The sequence below is a fragment of the Eptatretus burgeri genome, chromosome 3 (genome assembly GCF_056783735.1).
Source record: "Eptatretus burgeri isolate ZD-2024b chromosome 3, Ebu_testis_v1, whole genome shotgun sequence".
NCBI lineage: Eukaryota > Metazoa > Chordata > Myxini > Myxiniformes > Myxinidae > Eptatretus > Eptatretus burgeri.
In genome coordinates this window covers 843,690-861,014 of record NC_140963.1, presented here as the reverse complement: position 1 = coordinate 861,014, position 17,325 = coordinate 843,690, and the positions used below count along the sequence as shown (strand labels likewise).

The 17,325-nt window shown below is 46.1% G+C and overlaps 1 long non-coding RNA gene across 3 annotated transcripts in view; it reads left to right on the top strand.

The window, feature by feature from the left end:
• The first annotated feature begins 905 nt into the window (after positions 1 to 905).
• LOC147029281 (uncharacterized) overlaps positions 906 to 17,325 on the top strand; it is a 101,873-nt gene continuing 85,453 nt past the window's right edge. For 2 of the 3 annotated variants that reach the window (XR_015055850.1, XR_015055848.1), the window contains exon 1: positions 906 to 1,164. This is a non-coding gene — a long non-coding RNA (uncharacterized LOC147029281). The remainder of the gene's footprint in view (positions 1,165 to 17,325) is intronic. The other variant, XR_015055849.1, reaches the window with a different exon arrangement.

Here is a 17,325-nt window from a genome sequence, read left to right as displayed (position 1 = left end):
TCCAGCTTCCTTCTGCGTTTTCCGATCCAAATTCACCAACACCGACATGATTTTTCTTCAACCTTTCATTTACCTCATCTTACGTGATCTTTATCAAAAAAAAAAAAATCAATCAAAACAGTCTCTTAAAATGTGAAAACTTCCTCTTGCACACACGTGGGGTTCTCGGAATTGCGTCATAATTCACTACTCTTCTTCCTCTTATTCCTCTTATTCAAAAGGCTGTTTTCAATTCGACGTTTCCTCATTCCGTGTATAAAATGTCCCAATGTTACAGCGTTTCTTTTCTCCATCTATCTATAATTCCAGCAGTGTGTGTGTGTGTGTGTGTGTGTGTGTGTGTGTGTGTGTGTGTGTGTGTGTGTGTGTGTGTGTGTGTGTGTGTGTGTGTGTGTGTGTGTGTGTGTGTGTGTGTGTGTGTGTGTGTGTGTGTGTGTGTGTGTGTGTGTGTGTGTGTGTGTGACCGCTGTTTCTCGACAACCACTGGTCCGATCTAATTGAAACTTGCCAGGTATATTGCTGGGGACCTAAGGATGTGCTTTTTCAAGGTTTGATATTAATCGGACAAGTGCTTCCCAAGTTATGGCCATTTATTTACCAACCAATGACAGTAACCGTTGCTGCGGCCATTTTTTTTTATCAACCAATGACAGGAAGCGTTGTTGCGTAGCCGTGGTCGATGGGGAAGACAAATTCAGCCGCGTTCGCCATTACGGGGTTTTCTCTTTTTCTCCTCTCCTCTTTTTCCTCTCCTCTCCTCTCCTCTTTTTCCTCTCCTCTCCTCTCCTCTTTTTCCTCTCCTCTCCTCTCCTCTCCTCTTTTTCCTCTCCTCTCCTCTCCTCTTTTTCCTCTCCTCTCCTCTCCTCTTTTTCCTCTCCTCTCCTCTCCTCTTTTTCCTCTCCTCTCCTCTTTTTCCTCTCCTCTCCTCTTTTTCCTCTCCTCTCCTCTTTTTCCTCTCCTCTCCTCTTTTTCCTCTCCTCTCCTCTTTTTCCTCTCCTCTCTTCTCCTCTTCGTGTTTTTCCTTGCGAAAAGGCAAAATACGTTGGCGCTAATTGAATAATTGGCCATTCAGAGCCTCCGTATTCTTGCCCTGGACGAGAAAACGAAGAAGAAGCGCCGTTTCCTCAGCGATGTTGTTTATGAAGAGGTGCTAACGAGATAAAGGTGTGTACAATGTACATGGAGACGATTTTTATTATTATTTATTTATTGAAGAAAAATTGTTCCAAAAATAATTTATCAAAAAAAGTGCACATCTTTTTGTTTCCAATTGTCAAAACGCTGTGGCCTTTGGAAGTGTTAAGGAATTCAGCTCTACTCAACATGCTTGCCAACGTAATACATCTCAATTTGGTGGTAAAAACGATTCACAACGACGGGTTTCCTTACTCATTGCTCTGCAGTCTGCATTCAACCCCTTCATTTGTCATCTCATTGACCTCATTTCATCTATCTATAATTCCAGCAATGTGTGTGTGTGTGTGTGTGTGTGTGTGTGTGTGTGTGTGTGTGTGTGTGTGTGTGTGTGTGTGTGTGTGTGTGTGTGTGTGTGTGTGTGTGTGTGTGTGTGTGTGTGTGCGCGCGTGTCCTGTGTTTCTGTGTGTCTGTGACCGCTGTTTCCCGACAACCACTGGTCCGATCTAATTGAAACTTGCCAGGTATATTGCTGGGGACCTGAGTATGTGCCTTTTCAAGATTTGATATTAATCGGACAAGTGATTCCCAAGTTATGGCCATTTATTTACCAACCAATGACAGGACACGTGCTGCGTAGGCGTGGCCGATGCGCCATTTAGTTACCAATCACAGGACACGTTACTGCGTGGCTGCGTAGGCCGGTGCGCGGCCGGCCGAAGATGACGTCACGTCACGTGCCGTGCTGGTTACGATGGGGATCGATCGGTGCCTTGGTTACCGTCGGGTAGGAGTGCCAATGGTAAATGGCAGCGGATATCATGGCAAGCAAAGACAGGGAGGTAAACTTGATTTTAATTAACTCTGTGTGTAAGTATCACAGCAGTTGTTACTTCAATGCAAGCGATAATTCGTGGAATGATGTGAACATTCCGTACGGGCACGCACTACTTTTGGATAGTGATGACTTAATGTATTCTAATAATGTCTCGATTTCTTATCCGCATTTATAGATAAACACAATGCCCCAATCCAGTCGTCGTTTATGAGAGCGAAGGAATGGCCTGTGTGTTTGTTTGAAAGTTTTTTTTTTTTTTTTTTGCATGTACGGCCACGCACATATGGGCACGCGAGAGCGAAGGAACGGCCTGTGTATTTGATGTTTCTGGCACACGGTTTGAAAGTTTTTTTTTGTATGTACGGCCATGCACGTACGGCCATGCACGTACGGACACTCACGTACGGCCACGCGAGAGCGAAGGAACGGCCTGTGTGTTTGTTTCTGGCAAGCAGTTTTAAAGTATATATATTTTTTGCACGTACAGCGACGCACGTACGGGCACGTGAAAGCGAAGGAACGGCTTGTGTGGTTGTTGTTTCTGGCACGCGGTTTGAGTTTTTTTGCGGGGGGGGGGGTGGGGGAGGGTTTGCACATACGGCCACGCATCTACGGGCATGCACTAGTCTATCTATAATTCCAGCAATCTCTGTGTCTGTCTGTCTGTATGTGACCGCCGTTTCTCGACGACCGCCGGTCCGTTCTCATTGAAACTTGCCAGGAATATTGCCGGGGACCCCTGGATGTGCCTTTTCGAGGTTTGATATCGATCGGACGAGCGGTTCCCAAGTTACGGCCATTTTATTGCTTTTTCAATGTTGAAAAGGTGTATATATGGCAGCTGAAGGTGTCGCTCCACCTTCTCACCTTATCATGCCATTTTCTTCCCAAATTATTAATAACCAGACGACCACCGGTCCGATCGGATTGAAACTTGCCAGGAATATTGCCGGGGCCCCGCGGATGTGCCTTTCCAAGGTTTGATATCAATCGGACAAGCGGTTCCCAAGTTGCGGCCATTTATCTGTCAACCAATGACAGGACACGGTTCTATGACTTCACCATTAATGTTTATTTAATTAATTGTTTTTTTTTTGCACGATTGATGTCACAATTCTTCTTCATTTGGTATGACGTCACAATCGACACTGGGGACCTGGGTATGTGCCTTTTCAAAGTTTGATATCGCTCTTCCTCATCCATTTCAGCTGTTTCCCAAGTGTCTCCCAAGGTTTGAAAGCTGTTTTTTCCCAAGGTTTGAATTAATTGTTCAAATTATTAATTAATCCCAAGGTTTTCAGTTTCCCAAGGGTTTGAAAGCTGTTTTTTTTCCCAAGGTTGGAATTAATTGTTGTGCTTGGTAGACATTTGTGAATACATTTACAGAGAGGAGGGGGGCGAGAGAGGGGGCGGCGAGAGAGAGGGGGCGTCACAATTCTTCTTCTTCATTTGATATGACGTCACAATTGATGCTGGGGACCTGATACTGCAGGCACGGAGCTGCACATACTGGCACGACCTACGGGCCCGCCCCTACAGGCCCGCACTAGTTTTCTTAATTCTCCTTTATCGCGTCCCTCACTTAATGTCTTTAATTTCATCTCTGACTTAAAAAATTAAGAAAATTCCGGTTTGCAATGTACGTTCATGTTTCATCAATCGTCAATTTTTTTCCAACTTCAGTGCCAATTCACCCCACCTCCTTAAATCTACCTCCTCAGAACCCCACACGTGTTATCCCCTCTCCTTAACCCTCCCATCCCGCCTCCGCTTTTGGAATCTCTTCACTGTCTTCTGCTTCAGGATCAGCTCCTCCTCTGTTGTCCCAAAGTGTGTGGTGTTCTAACATCTGTGGGATCCATTCTAACCCAACATATATCTCACTCTCTCAATCAGTACACTCAACACCAAAAACATGCTTCTTCTTTCCTCAGCACACCTCCGTTTCTTCCCAACTCCTCAAATCTTCCACCTCCCCCTGTCCAGAACCTTCTTCACCATACCTCTACCAGGTCTCATCCTTCCCCTCTCCCCACCTCTCCCATCGCCCTCCTGCACTTTGGCCATGCCTGCTCTCATCTCCCCTCCCTCTCAAAGCGTCCCTCGCAAAGCAATCTCCCTTCACCATTCTCCCTCAACTCTCCCCTCTCACCCTTCTCCCTCAACTCTCCCCTCTCACCCTTCTCCCTCAACTCTCCCCTCACTCTTCTCCTTCAACTCTCCCCTCTCACCTTTCTCCCTCAACTCTCCTCTCACCCTTCTCCCTCAACTCTCCTCTCACCCTTCTCCCTCCAATCTTCCCCTCACTACCCCTTCCCAAAGTTCCCACCCCCCTCACATCCACAAAGGTGCTTCCTTCCCCCCACCCTCTCTCTTCCACCTACTCCAATCTTCAAATGCTATGAACCAACTTCTATCCTCTCATCCCAACTCTCTCTTCCTCATATGTGGTGACTTCAATTGTCATCATGCCAGTTGGCTCGGTGTGGGTACTTCTCTCTCACCTGCCATGGTACTTCAGCAAAAGACTTCTGTGATTCATTTGGACTGAATCAATCTGTCAATTTCCCGACCCGGATCTCAACCAATACAATGGTACTCCGTCTCTTCTGGAACTGATTTTGATCAATTTCACTGAAAATATCCGCTGTTCTTTCTCCACTCCAAGCGGTTCATCTGACCACATGCTTGTCAAAGTAGACATATTTCTGTCTGCTATTAGAGAACCACCTCAGCAATGTCGAGTCTGGCATTTCCCTCAAGCTGACTGGCAGGGACTTAAAAACAGCCATAAAACTTCTAGACTGGTCTCCCATGTCTACTTCCTCCGACATCAACTCCTCCTTGGAATTCTTTCAAAGAATCTCTCTCCTCTCTCCTCTCTCCTCTCTCCCCTCTCCCCTCTCCCCTCTCCCCTCTCCCCCCTCCCCTCTCCCTCTCTCCCCCTCCCCCTCCCCCTCCCCCTCTCCCCTCTCCCCTCTCCCCTCTCCCCTCTCCTCTCTCCTCTCTCCTCTCTCCTCTCTCCTCTCTCCTCTCTCTCACAGATTTATCCCCTCTCCTCTTCAGTTCTCCTTCCCTTCCTCCCACCCATGGTACACTGAAGCTTGTTGCGAGGCAGTTGTCCTGAAACAACTTGCCTTCGCCTCATGGAAGGCAAATCCAACTGAAGGCAATCTTATTTCCTTCCACAAAGGTCAGAACAAGTGTGTCTATACTCAGGAGTGCCAGAAACAACATCTTTCTAATCTCAAGTCTGAACTCTCAAACATGTCTCCCCTATCTAAATCCTGGAGGTGTCTGGTTAAGTCTCTTTCTGGTGTATGTTCCCCCTCCATCGACCTGCCTTACCTCAAATGGCCGCACAGATGACACAGCACGTGAAAAGGCTGAATGCCTAAACTCTGTGTTTGCTTCTAAATATTGTGTCCCAAACCAATTGCTTTCTGCACCCACCTTACCCAGTCACACCCAACTGTCCCTGGACCCGGTGTCGTTTTCTCCTGACAAGGTGGAGAGCTTGCTGTAAAACCTCAACTTAGAATCTGCAACCGGTCCAGACGGCATCAGCCCACGTGTCCCAAAAACCTGCTCCTCTGCTCTTGCTCACCCTCTCACTGTTCTATTCACCCTCTGATTTGCTCAAGGTCATCTGCCATCTGCCTGGAAATCAGAAAGCATTACTGCCCTGCACAAAAAAGGTGCAAAAACAGATTCCTGCAACTACAGACCAATCATCCTTCTCCGAATCATCAGCAATGTTATGGAATCCATCATCACTTCAGACATGAATTCCTTCCTCTTCTCCAGTGGAGAGATTTCTGATCATCAATTTGGATTCAGACCAGGTCACTCTACCGTGGATATGCTGCTTCTGCTCTCCCAACAATGGATGGAGGTCCTCAATGCCGGACATGAAATCAGTGCCATCTCCCTCGACAAATTGCGTGCTTTCAATATGGTCTGGCACCCTGCCCTGCTCACCAAACTCTCTTCTGATGGTATCCAAGGACTTTTCCACTCATTGCTCACAGACTTCCTCTCCTGTCACAATCAACGTGTGGCCCTTCATGGAGTTCTCTCCTCCCATCTTGCTGTCCAGGCTGGAGTTCCTCGAGCCAGTGTTCTGGGCCCTGTTCTTTTTCTGGTTTTCATCAATAATCTCTCTGACTTTCGGGAAAATCCTCTTTATCTCTTTGCTGATGATTCCACCCTCTGCCACACCATCTGTTATCTCTCAGATCGACAAGCAGCAGCTTCTTGACTCTGCAGATCTGGATAAAATCACAAACTGGGCCAACACGTGGAACAACAACACCAACAAGCATTTTAAGGCCATTTTCCCTGGCAGGGGAAAATTTCCCTGGCAGGGAGCAGGGGTTAACCTTGTGGGCCCCATGATAATCTTCTCCACTTTACGCTATTTTCTGCATCTCCCCTTCTTAATCCCCTTGTCCACATTTCTTCTTCCACCACCTTTAACCAAATTTTTCTCGGTCTTCTTCCACCACCTTTATCCAAATTTTTCTCGGTCTTCCCCGTCCTCTACTTCCGACTACACTCATTTCCAACACTCCTCTCACCCAGTCACCTTCATCCTTCCTCAACACATGACCCAACCATCTCAACCTGTTTCTCTTCACAACCTCCATCACAGACTCTATTCCCATCATCTTCCGCAAGTCATCATTTGTCTTCCTCTCTCTCAACGATACTCCACACATCCACCGAACCATTCCCATTTCCACCATTTCCAGCCTTTGTTGCTGCTCCATGTTCAGTACCCATGTCTCACTCCCATAAATCATCGTACTCCTCACACGTGTAGCATAGACCTTTCCCTTCAGCTTCAATGGCACTCCACTCTTCGTCAGCACGCCATTCAGTTCCCGAAACTTCTTCCATGCACATCTCACTCAAGCAATCATTGCTGAGTCTGATCCACCTTCTCCATTCAGCATGTCTCGTAGGTAGCAAAATGTTTTCACACTTTCCAGCTTCACACCATCTCCAAGATCCATCTCAACAATTCTTTCATCTGCAACTCCCTCTATGCACACCTTGCACTTAAATATAGCTGCCACACTGGTTAATGACCCTCTCACACCACTACATTTTTGATGAATCCATTCAGCACACATTGCACACTGAATGGAGTTCACTCCAACACCCTTCCTGCACACAGCACATGGCCACTTCCCAGTCCTTTCCACCTCGCCACATGTTTCACCACTTACCATCACGTCCGTCTTTCCGATATTCACCTTCAAACCTTTTGCTTCCGTACATTCCTTCCACTTGTTCATCTTCCCCTTCAGTCCATCCATACTCTCTGCAATCAATACGAGATCATCTGCATACAGCAGCTCCCATGGTAAACCCTCCTTTACCCTCCAAGCCAGCACCTCCATCACAACTACAGATAGAAGTGGACTTAGTACCGACCCCTGGTGCACTCCCACCTTCACTTCAAACTCACCACTGTTCCCATCCTTAGTCCTTACAGCTGTGCGCTCTCTCGTATATTGCCATCACTACTATGATCAGCCATTCCCCCACTCCGAACTTCCTCAATGCCCATGTCACTACTTCACATGGAACCCTATCGAATGCTTTCTCCAAATCAAAAAACCCAAGAAACAACATCTTTCCCTTCACCATGTACTTCTCCTGCAACTGACTTACAATAATAAAAATCACATCCGTCGTTCCTCTTTTGGCATAAATCCAAACTGCATTTCGTCAATCTTCACTTTCTTCCTTATCCTCTTCTCCAAAATCCTTTCCAATACCTGCATTCCATGCTCCAATAACTTTATTGCTCTATAGGAGCCATAGTCCAGAGGGTCAACTTTCCCCTTGTACAAAGGGGCAAGGGTACTTGGTTCCCAATCGACTGGAATGCGGCCTTCTTTCACCACCAGATTACAAATCTTTGTCATTCTCTTCACACCCCAACTTCTACAACCAAGAGGTGCTGTGAAACAGCCTTCTCCCCAGGGATGACGTTTGTGTCCCGGAGGTTCTCCCTATCTCGCCGACGTACCGTCAGGTCGTCAATAATTGTCGACCCACCTGACATGTATGTAACAAGCTCATTATCTGCATTCTGGAATTGAGTATGACAAATCAACAAACGAGCTCCATCAGCAAACTCCAAAATCCTTTCACCTTCTCCATTCCTCACACCACATCCATAACCCCCATGGACTCTCTCAAACGATCTGTACCACATGTCCTTCCCACATGTCCATTCAAGTCTCCTCCGACCACCACTTCCTCATCTTTCACGTTTTCACTGCCAAGGTAAGTGAATCTCTCCGTGACCTCAACGTCCTCACCACAAACAGGTACAGACAGGACAGCAGCATCCACTATGTCATTGAAAGCCTGGATCTTAGTTTTGACCCAGGAAACCCATAATCCCAGTGGCTCTGACTCCTCATTAAGCACCTCGAGGGCCCCCAAAAGGATATCTAGAGTCTCAACAAAGATGACTGCATCATCTGCGAAATTAAGGTCAGAGATCTTGACATTCCCAAATGATGCACCGCAGCTTGATCTCTCCGACATCCTCCCCAGACTCCAGTCCATACAAGCTCTGAAAAGTGTGGGGGCCAGTGCACACCCCTGATGAACTCCAGTAACAACTGGAAATAAGTCAGAGATGTTACCACCACATCTCACAGCACTCTCAGTACCAGAGTATAGTTCAGACATCGGATTGATCAGTTTTTGTGGCACCCCACAAAGAGCAAGAATCCTCCAGAGGGCATCCCGATTCAGTGAATCAAATGCTTTACAGAGATCAACATAGGCTGCAAGCAGCTCCTGCCGAAACTCTCATCTGCATTTGGTGAGGACCCGAAGAGCAAGGATATGTTCAATCGTTGACCTCTTTGGTGTAAAGCCTGGCTGTTCTCGATGGTGGTGCTCAAGCAGATGGTGGCAATCCCTCTCAAGAATTATCCAAGCAAAGACCTTTCCCAGCACTGAGAGCTGTGTCAACCCTTCGTAGTTGTTGCAGACCTGGCGATCACCCTTCCCTTTCCAGAGAGGGACAACAAGGTCCCTCTTCCAGTCATTTGGGATGATGCCTGTGTTCCAGGCAGAGCACAGAACTACATGCAATGACAAGAATACAGCATTTCCACCAGCCTTGAGAAGTTCAGCATGGATGCCAAAAATCTCAGGAGCTTTACCCTATTTCAAATAGTTCACCACAGCCTGTGTTTCCACAAATGAAGGTGGACCACAGTTGATTGAAGGGTCAGCATTAGGGATAGTAATTCCCCAAACATCGACCTCAACAGATGGTGGATCAGCCTAGTACAGCCGCTCAAAGTAACTTCACTTCGGACTCCTCTGTCAAGAGCCCACCATTCTCCGCTCCAATTGCAGTACACCAAGGGATGGGCTTGGAGGAACACAATGCGTGAATTCCCCTGCAAGCAGGATGAGAAACACTTGACCACAGGTGATGCTCTACCCCCTCACAGAGTCCTCGCACATAGGTCTCCTTGTCCACTCTCTGTGCGCGTACAGTTGTACGCCTCAGCTCCCTCAACAGTTCAGCTCTGCAACTCTTGTCAATAGTATCCAGTGTCCCTTGAAACAAAATTCTTCGTCGCCCTTCGGTGAGTTCCAAGATATCCACCGGCATCATCAAGGATCATGGACTTTAAGGCACACCACATCCCTTTAGGATTCTCCAAAGCACCCAGACACCCCAAATCCCCACTCAGCCTGTTTGCAAACTCACCTATCCTCTCATCCTTGAGCTTGCCAACATCCAGCCTCAGCTGCAATGGTACCATTCCCCCAGATTTAAGCTGCAACTTCACAGTTGCTACAACAAGCCTGTCACTGGTATTGAGGAACTGAGCACTCCAGTCGATTCTGCAGGTCTGAATCATCCTCCGGTTATCATCAACAAGAACATAGTCAATCTCCTTTGCCACACTGCCAGCGTTGGAATACCAAGTCCAGCGATGAGCTTGTGGGTGCTGAACCCATGAACCAGCCACCCTAAGTCCATGACTTCTTGCAAAGTCAAGGAACTTGGTGTTATTAAGGTTCACAGTTCCAGACCCATGGGGACCAACACATGTCTCATAACCATCCCGATCAGTTCCAGTCAATGCATTGAAATCCCCCAAGACTAGAACAGTACCTCGCCTGGGCCACTGATCAACCACAGAATCGAGTGTGGCATAGAATGCGTCCTTCTTGGTGGGATCGCTCACCTCAGTCGGAGCATCCACAGAGACCAGGGAAACGATACCAAAGAAGTGACAAATCCTAAATCTCATCATATGACCGGTGTAACCTCAATTATCATTGGAGTCCACTTATTGGACTCAGCTACAGCAACTCCTTGGGCATGATAACCATCAGAGCAACCAGACCAATAGTAAGTGTGACCACCCACCATGATCTCGCCACGATCCGCTCTCCAAACCTCAGAGAGTGCAACAATATCGATGTTCAAATGCTTGAGCTCAGATGATAATGAAGATAGGTGATCATCCTTGCTTAGGGATAGGACATTCCAGGCACCCACCCGAAGGGACTGCCTCCGGTTAAACCAAGGAGACCACTGTCTGGTGGACGACAACTCAGCACCACTCAGACACACACTACTGCAATCTGACCCGGGAATGTTACCCCGTAGTTTTCCTCCTATCATCAAAGAGTGGTAGTCCCGAAGGCTTTGCCCCAATCCCCTCAACCAGTGAGCTGCCCTCCGTAGGGAAACTGCAAAGAAGGTCCTCCCACGGAGTGGGGTTTCAATTTTCTTTTTGTTTTTCTTGTGTTTTGCGGAATTAATTGTTTTACAGTGGCCGGAGTGCAAATCCTGCCACAAACCATCTGAAAAAAGTTAACCTAACTGCAGAAGGATGTCCTCAGACACGGTTTGGCACGAGATATGGATGCCCGTTGGCTCACAAGGAGCTCTTCCACCCTTTTATAGGTTTTATTTTTAATCCTGCTGGGTGTCCACATCATACACCCTCTTCACCAGGAAACCTGGTGGGAGAGATGGCTTAGTCTCCAACAACCCGACAATGAAACATGTTCGTACAGGTTTACATGGCACTTGTAGGAAGTCACAGATCTAATCTGGCCTGTCCTGACAAAATAACTTGTGTATCAACTTGATTTCCTGTGTTGGACAAACGGAGCTCATGTTGAAGTGTGTTGATGCTGTGCACAAAACCTCATGAGTTTCTGTGTCATAAAAACCAAAGGATATCATTGTATCATTTGTAGTTCTAAATATGTTAACAACCAAAGTTGTCCAAGTCTTTTTGGAACACCCTGTACTGCAGTGCAAATTCCACTTTTTTGTAACTATGAAATCATTATGATATGCCGTACTGCAAATTACACGTTCAAAGTAGAAAATATAATTCAACAGAAATGTGTCTTGATGGATATGCCTCGGCCCATGTTTGGTGTGAACGCACATTTATGTTTGACCTCAATTAAAAGTTGCTCCACTACCTTTGTGAGAGAAGCATCCCTGGGAAAAAAAATACATCCCTACCTTACCATTGCTCGATTTTTTTTTTTTTTTTTTTCTGACTCTTAAACAGCCAAAATATATTTTTAGCCTTGGAAATTCAAACTGTAACCACACACCTCAATTAATTGAAGAAAGTGCGACAGGATACATGGATTAACATATCACATTCAAAAATTGATTACCTGTGTGGGAGGATAAAAACAGGTATCATGCCAAACATGTATATTAAAGCAAAGTGCTCATATACCAAATCCTAATGAACTGTGCAATGTTTTCTGTCATGTATAATTATGTATTATATACATTTCAGTTGTAATGTCAGGCAGAATGGCCGAGATGAGGTATGTACACTTGCCTCTGAGCTGTCTCGCTTGTGTTCAAATCTCGGTCCAGCTATAAATCGTTGCATTTCACATTCGGGATGATTCAGTGTCTGCCGTCCCACAGTTGGCCGCTCAACTTAGTGTCCATCAGCTAGCATTCGTGGTTATTCAAGATCCCATACACTTAGAGATTCACCTTTTGTATATGTTGTCTTATGAAGATTGGCGAGCCATTTCCAGTGCACTGGCCAAATTCCAATTTCATGTTCTCATGTCAGGCCGTGCAAGCCATTTATGAAAGACTTGGGCCAAAACCATCCCCCAGAAAACCCCACGAAGTAGGAATCATTGTGGCCATGAAAGACTAATCATCATCATCATTTGAGTATCCTGCGTTGAGGTGGCGACCCGTTGAAGATTGTAGCCCATAGCCAATGAAACTGCCTCAACAGCCTTATTTGCATGCCTTGCGGTGAGAGAAGCGGAAATAAATTAACCAAAACAGTTTCCCCCTCACCACATTATGTCTGACCAGATACATTAAAAACGGATAGTGAAATGCATTTCTCTCTTAAAGCGCCAATATTCTTCCGATTTTCTCAACTTTTGCTGAAACTAAGCCTTAAACCATCTTCGCAACTATGAAAAATGAAATCAGACATCAAATTAGAGTTAAGATAAAGCCATGAGAGAGTCGCACCTCAGACCTGTATGGAGCAAACAAAATGGCAGCAATTTGATTTTGAGGCCCCACCCTGAACATATATATATATATATATATATATATATATATATATATATATATATATATATATATATATATATATATATATATATATATATATATATATATATACACATTAACAATGCAGACATACATGGAACAAACAATGCAACGTTTACACTGGAAGCCATTTTCAATTTATGAAAAAGTTTTTCAACAGCAATAGCAATTGTCCGATAATGTTCATCATCCACACCATTTGTCCACAATCCACGCAATCCAAACATAGTTCTGTAAAAGGTTGAAAAAAAAAACCCCAAAAAAACATTATTTTGAAGTCTTACCTCCATGTTGTTTGCTACTTTCTGGGACTGCATACAGTGCATATATGACCTATACAGATTCCACCCAGAGATATAGTGCAATGACATCAGCAATTAATTTTATAAAGTGCCAATCAGGACACAGAGCCCAGCAATAGCTAGATAAACCTGATATTTGAGAAAAGGCATAAGGGACGGTGGGTGCACCTGTCAGTATCAGATATATGGGTCCTGTCGGCAATCAGCAAAATGCAACCTGTATGCTGAGGCTTAGAGTGATGATGTGAATTTAACATCCACTCTCGAGAGGTTAATTATTTGCCTTTATGCATGTTTTGTGAATTGCATAACTGTATTGAGCATATTAAGTTACAGTCAGAATGTCTTATCTTAAATAAAAGGAGTTCCATGAAGTCAAATATTTGTGAATTCAAACAATCTGTGGACAAAGCTGCCATTAAACTGAAACGTAACACTACGTTATGAGAGAGATATAACATAAAATTAATAGTTACACAAGGATGGGGTGCCAGGACCCTTTATCTTTACGAAGAGGTAATCATTTTTACATAAGACAACTAGATGTATAATTTAAACGAGAGTATTTCTTTGATATACTTCAATTCCAGCTGCATATTCTGAATTACTTGTACTTTAGTCACCAATGAATTGATGCTGAACTGTTATTTAGGATAGATCAGATAGGTTTAAATTGGAATTCGAGAGGTTCCTGGAAGCATTGGAGGTAGAGTGGGACAGGGTGATATTGGCAGGTACAGGGATACAAGTAGCTTGAGTATGAATGGGTGATTGTGTACATCCGTGCTGAGAGTGATGTCTGTAAAAGGGTCTCGTCAAAGGTTCGTGTGCGGTCATGTTGTACATTCTTCACCCAAAAACCGCCTTCGCCCACTCATCCCAAAGAAAATTAAAATAAGTAATAAAAATAAAAGCACGCCAAAAATCAATTTCCATTTATATTTTTAACAGCCTGGTGGATGTTTCAGAGTCTGCAACACTTGTCTCATCCCCAGGCCCCTCCTCATCCCTGAATGAAATTATGTCATAAACTTGATGGATTTATGACCCCACATGCAGAGCACAAAGCAGATTTAAGCAATAGGTTCACTCTGTCTGCCTTTTTGTATGTATCTGTCTGTCAGGTCAAGCCAAGTTAGATCTGAGACTTACTACAGGTATCATGTAAACCTGTACTAACCTGTTTCATGGTCGGGTTGTCGGCGACTAAACCGTCTTCCCCACCAGGTTTCCTGGTGAGGAGGGTGTTTGGATATGAACACCCAGCAGGATTAAAAACAAAACCTGTCAAAGGGTGGAGGAGCTCCTTGTGAGCCAACGGCCATCCATATCTAGTACCCAACAGTGTCTGCGAACGTCATCCGAAAGTTGGTTTACTTTTCTTGGAGGAGGTTGGTGACAGGATTTGCACTACGGCCACCAAAAAACCCTTCACTCCGCAAAATACAAGAAAAACGTAAAGAAATCTGAAAAGGCACTCCTGGGGAGTACCTCCTGTGCTGCTTCCCTTCGCGGGGCAGCTCATCGGAGGAGGAGATTGGGGCAAAGCCTTCAGGACCCCCACTCTTTGATGATAGGAGGAAAACCATGGGGTAACCTTATGGGTCAGATTGTGGTTGGGGGTGTCGCGGTGGTGCTGAGGTGTCATCCACCAGACAGCAGTCTATTTGGTTAACCTGAGGCGATTCCTTCAGGTGAGTGCCGAGAATGTCCTATCCCGAAGAGAAGATGATCACCTGTCATTGATGGTCACTTGAGGATGATCCAGAACTGCAGGGTCTACCGGAGTGCTCAGTACCTCAATACCAACCACAGGCTTGTGGGAGCAACTCTGAAGATGCAGCTTAAACCTTGGAGAATGGTACCAACCCAGCCTTGACTGGATGTTGGCAAGCTCAAGGATGAGAGGGTCGTTGACTTTGCAAACAGGCTGAGTGGGGATTTTGGAGGAGGGGATCGAGGTGCTTTGGGGAATCCTGAAGAGTTGTGGAGCGCCTTCAAGACTACCATCCTTGTTGTTGCCAGACGATGTCTTGGAACTCACCAAAGGGCAAAGAAGAATTTTGTCTCTCAAGGGATACTGCATACCATTCACCAGAGTCACAGGGCCAGGCGTAATGGCAAAGCTGAGCTGTTCAGTGAGTTGAAGTGTAAAACTGTACGTGTGCTGAGGGTAGACAAGGAGGCCGATGTGCGAGGAATCTGTGAGGCGGTAGAGTATCACCTGTGTTCAAGTGATGGTCGTCCTGCTTTCAGGGGAATTTGCGTATTGTGTTTCTCCAAACCCATCCCTTCGTGCACTGCAGTTAGAGCCTCGGGTGGTGGGCTCTTGACAGAAAAGTCCGAAGTGAAGGCCCGCTGGGCCAGTTACTTTGTGGCTGAGCCAGGCTCATCCACCAGCTCTTGAGTTGGACATCAGGAGTGTTACTGACCCTCCAATCAACTGTGATCCACCTTCGTTTGTGGAAACACTGGCTGCAGTGAACTAGTTGAAATGGTGTAAAGCTCCAGGGATCTGTGGCGTCCATGCTGAACTTCTCAAGGCTGGTGGAAATGCTGCACTCGTGTCATTGCATGCAGTTCGGTGCTCTGCCTAGAACACAGGCATCATCCCAACTGATTGGATGAAGGGCCTTTATCCTTCTCTAGAAAGGGAAGGGTGAATACCAGGACTGCAACAACTACCGAGGGGTGACACTCCTCTCAGTGCTGGGCAAGGACATTGCTCGGATAATATTGAAAGGGTCCGCCACCATCTGCTTGAGTACCAGCGTCCAGAGCAGTCAGGCTTTACACCAAAGATGTGAATGATTGGCCATATCCTTGCCCTTCGGCTCCTCACCGAATGCAGACGAAAATTTCGGCAGGGGCTGCTTACAGCTTATGTTGATCTCTGCAAAGCATTATATTCAGTGAAGCGGGATGCCCTCTGGAGGACTCTTGGTCTTTATGGGGTGCCAATAAAACTGATCAATCTGATGTCTGAACTGTACTCTGGTCGTGTGAGTGCTGTGAGATGTGGTGATACCATCTCTGACATATTTCCAGTTGCTACTGAAGTTTGTCAGAGGTGTGTACTGCCACCCACACACTTCAGTGCTTGTATGGACTGGATTTTGGGGAGGATGTCGGAGAGATCATGCTGCAGTGCATCGTTTGGGAATGTCAAGATCTCTGACCTTGATTTCGCAGATGATGCAGTCAGCTTTGCGGAGACTCTAGATATCCTTTTTGGGGCTCTGGAGGTGCTGAATAAGGAGTCGGAGTCGCTGGCATTTCGGATTTCCTGGGTCAAAACTAAGATCCAGGCTTTCATTCACATATTGGGTACTGCTGTTCTATCTGTGCCTGCTTGTGGTGAGGATGTTGACGTCACAGAGAGATTCACTTACCTTGGCAGTGATATTCATGTTTCTGCTGGCTGTGAGCCAGAGGTCAATAGACGTCGTGGTCAGGCCTGGGGAGTCATGGATTCACTGGATCATGGGGCGTAGCACTGCCGGTACATGTGCAGGAGAACGAAAGTCCGATTCTTCAGGTCCTTTGTTCTTCCAGTATTGCTTTACGCATGCAAGACTTGGACTCTGACCAAGGATCTGAGATGTTGAATTAATTCCTTTGGTACTAGGTCTCTTTGGAGAATCCTTGGCTATCACTGGTCAGACTTTGTGTTTGAGCGGTGGCTGAGAGAGACTCAAATGAGATTTGTTACCTGCTTAGTCCATAAGCATCAGCTGCGGCTGTATGGATACGTGGCTCGTTTTCCTGATGCCGATCCTGCTCACCAGATTCTCTCAGGAAGGGAACCTCATGAGTGGAGGAAGCCAATGGGCCGACCATGTGCCTCGTTGCAGTTGGTTGATTGGCATTTCAAGGAGATGGAGATGGGCCCGGCATCTGCCTGGGGTGTGGAGGCCCCTGGAGTACCGGTGGAAGGTAGATGCAGCGAAGCGCTGGTCCGTCACATGCTCCCATACCTGACCTGACCTGGTACAGAAACGGTAATAGATAAACACATTTCTATTGCACCACCCCAGAAGGATGGATGTCCTATCCCAATTGATGAAGAGGCACTCATCCCTCCAGGTATTCCTCAAGGTGAAGAAATTACTGCTGCATCAGTGTCAAAGACAGTTTGTGCTGTCAATGGAAGACGATACCAAGTCAGCCTTTAGAAAGGACAAGGCAGAAGACTTGACAAATCGTACAAGTACACCAAAGGAGAAGGACCTTGAACCTTCAGATAGAGAAGATGAAGAGAGCATTGGTGACTGGGAAGAGGACCAATAGTCACTGATATGTTCAGAGGCAGAACTGCCTGCAGGACACCATTCCTGTATTCCCAGCCTGGAAATACTCGAGTTCCAAGAACAAAGCTTACACAGTCGGAAGATAGTGAAAAATGTGCTGAAACAGTG